Genomic DNA, 3,799 nt, shown 5'->3' with positions numbered 1-3,799 from the left:
GAAACACCTATTGGAGAGTGTATATATTTTATGCATTCGAACAATTATTTTTCTCTACTTAGTTGTAATATATGTGTTAAAATATAAATAAACATTTGAGATTGGCATCAACTACTAATTGTCTTTGTCAAGTATAAATAAATATTAGAAAATACTATAATAAGTTTAAGTTATTTTTCTTTTGTTTTTTCGAAATTTGTATTGTTTAAGAGTTTCTATCTTAGTTGGGAGCGAGTTGCTTTCTCAACAAAAGTGAGAGTTTGTTACAAGTTTCTTACTTAGGAGCGTGGAAACATGTTTGTAAGTAAGAAACATCACCTAATTAGGAGTTTCCAACTACTAAGGAATGAAGTATATAGACAATAAAGAAGTTGTTGACTTGGTTCTCTTCTCTATATGGAATTGGATACTTCTTATTTCATTTCAAATGGTATAGCAAGGAGGCTAGTCGTGGAGGTTAACATTCTGACAAGCATGTAGTTGATCATCTTGTGAGAAACTGAACATGTATTTGTAAAAAGCAGCTATTCCAAACAACACAGTTTCTGCTTATGGGGGATCTGAAGTGAAGATATAACAGAGGCTGGACATTACAAGATTTGTAGAGCACAAGGATTCCTTTTGTGGTTTCGACTTTTCAAGTACATCTAACAGGTAATTCTTCCAAAATGGGAATTTATTTATATTGTTTTCCTAGGTTGAAGGATACTTGGTACTGGGCATTTTAAAATGTGACCATTGGACAAAGGTTGTCATAATTATACAAACTCAGTACACCTGATTTCTCAAAACTGAATTTCTATTTATACCTATTACAGATTATTGCATTATTTATCTTGTACATGTACATTAAAATCAAACTTTGGCATAAGTTGTATTTGAGCTTGAGTTCTGATTTTGAGATGAGTTAGTTGAAGCTTAGTGTAGACAGGGACGGAGGCACCTAATGCCTAGGGTCATGTGCCCCCCTAAACTTTCAATAGTTATACTATTACCCATATATATAAAAATTATGTATTCTTTATCTCTCGTAAAATTGTAATATTGTCCCTCCTTAAATCATATAAAACTTCTTGTGTTTTTAAAACTTTAAAAATGCTCTATTCTATTTTTTTGGTTATTCTTGTACACTTTTAACTAACAAAGTGCAGGCAAGAATTGAATTAATTGATAATTCATTTCCTATTTGGGGTCTGTTTAGTTGTTTATTTCTCTTCATTATGGGGCTCTTTTGTTAATATAATTGAACTTATTGATTGTAGATTTAGTTATTTCTTTGTACATATTGTTGGGTTAATAGAATTTTAGTTATTGATTATGAATTTATTTTTTTATTTTTTTGATAAATATAAGTCGCGTTGTTGTAAATCTCAAGATAATTATAATATTATACTTCATGAATTGACAAAAAAATAAAAATATATAAGTTTAATAAAATCACATTGTTACTTGGAATGAAAAAAAAAATTAAAAAAAAATTCAACGCTGTGATTAATATGTATGCCCTCTACGTTGAATTTGAATTTCTAACTCTGCCATTACGCGTAGGTATGCGAGTATATAAGATTATGTCGTTCTTCTCTTGAAAACTTGCAAAATGTTGTCAAAATGTCAAATGGTTATTCTCTTCAAAACCCAAGGTTATGATCATGGGTTCTGATTCTTTTTTTAAAACTCTTAACAGTTAAAAGGTGAAATTGTATATGATATGTACCTTTTTAGAATGCATACTGTTTAAATTTCCCTTATAGTTTGAATTGTGATAATGTACTTGGCTACAAGCTCTGAGTTTGATATACAAATACTTCTAAATATTTTTTATGCTAATAAAAAATAATTAGTATGTTTGGTTTGAGTTTTTTAGATTTAGTTTTTGAAAATTGAGTTTTTTAATTTTCGTGTTGTTTGTTTTTAGTGTAAATTTTTAAAATTTTAAAATTTTTTTTTACTTTTTAGATGTACTTTATTTAGATGTATCTAAAAAGTAAAAAAATTATGAAAAAATATTTTAAAAAGTTAATAAATACATAAAAATACAAAAAAATGTATTGAATTCTCATATTTTTTTTGTATTTTTGGTATTTAGTGAATTTTTAAAAGGTTTTTTTCACAAATTTTTTACTTTTTAGGTATATTTATGTTAGGTGTGTCTAAAAGTAAAAAAGAAAATTACTTAAAATATTTTTAAAAATTCAGTAAAAATAAAAAAATAAAGAAAAAAATAAAGTAAAATTTTTTAAAAAGTGTTTTTAAAAAAATTGGAACTAAGCAAATCTGATGCTTCTGTCTTAATTTAGCAGGTGATTACTAACTAGTATTTCACGGGTCCGTATCCAAAAAAGTGTAGGATTTGGGTCATTACACTATATAAATGATAGAAGCTCCAAAATTTCTACGGACCACACCCATGTGACATTTGGTTTTGATAGAATTTTTAAGCTTTCTTCAATGGCATTAAATATTTTGTATTTCTTCGTTTGGTTTTTGATTTTTGGCTAAAAAAAATATAAATAAACAATATTAGTTACATAAGTCAACAAGGAAAAATGTCACATCCAAACCATAATTATTATACTTTTTCTCTCATAAAAATTAAAAAAGTCAAAAAAATCAAACCAAACGAAGCTAAAAAGTCCCAACACAAAAAATTCAGCTAAAAAAACCAATATCAAACGAATACAACGAATATTGGATTACAATGTGTAGCTTTTATAGATTTTTGTTTCCTTTTGTAGAAGTCAAAATTCAAAACATGAATAGGAAAAGGGGTCAGTTAGAGATGTATCAAAAGAAAGAATGAAAGAAAGAGCGTTCACGCAAACAAGAGAATAAAATGAAGAATTTCTTCTCTTTCTTCCATCTGTCAAAATAATAATAATAATAATAATAAATATATATATATATATATATATAAAAACTTGAAAGAGGAATTATAAATCAATTGAAAATAGAGAAAGTATTTGTAAAAATATGAAAGTACTAATGCAAACAAAGTCATAACTTTCACTTATACTAGAGCATAGACTCGCATGTACTTTTATTTTTGTACAATATATATATTTTGCGTCCCCTTAATTTATAATTCTCCTAAAAATTACAAAGACCTCGGAAAGTCCATATCCAATGTATGCAACTTGGATCTTCAACAAATATGAGCCGAATATGATAGATTATATGTGTACATGTATGGTTTGTTGTATGGATTTATTTTTAAAAAATGGTGAAATTTATTTAATAATAAATTTTTGTGGGAGTGGCCAATATGGAAGCAGACTTGTTCGAAAACATGATGGGTGAACAAATTTACTTGCAGGTTTTTGTACATGATTAGGCAAGCTAGATCATTAAATGCACAAAAAAAAGGATCTATCAAGGCAAAAAGGTACATTCCAACACAAATTAGTCTAAAGAATAAGGAGTTGATTTAGTGGATGAGACACTTATTTACCACGTTATTGAACTAAATCGGATCTATCAATGCATAAGGATGCATTCCAAAAGGTACATTCCAACACAAATTAGTCTAAAGAATAAGGAGTTGATTTAGTGGATGAGACACTTATTTACCACGTTATTGAACTAAATCGGATCTATCAATGCATAAGGATGCATTCCAATACTAACTAGTCTAGTGACTAAAGTTGTGTTTTCTTTTCAAATTTCTATCTAAATCTATGAGTCAAACACAACCTAAAGAATTGACTTGGTAGAAGAGGCACTCATTTACCATGGTAAATTGGTAATGCACTAAAATGGATCTGTCTATGCAAAAAGATGCATTCAAATACTAAGATTAAAA

The sequence above is a fragment of the Camellia sinensis genome, chromosome 4 (genome assembly GCF_055761805.1).
Source record: "Camellia sinensis isolate YWXY chromosome 4, ASM5576180v1, whole genome shotgun sequence".
Classification (NCBI taxonomy): Eukaryota; Viridiplantae; Streptophyta; class Magnoliopsida; order Ericales; family Theaceae; genus Camellia; species Camellia sinensis.
Note: the sequence above shows the minus strand (reverse complement) of the source record.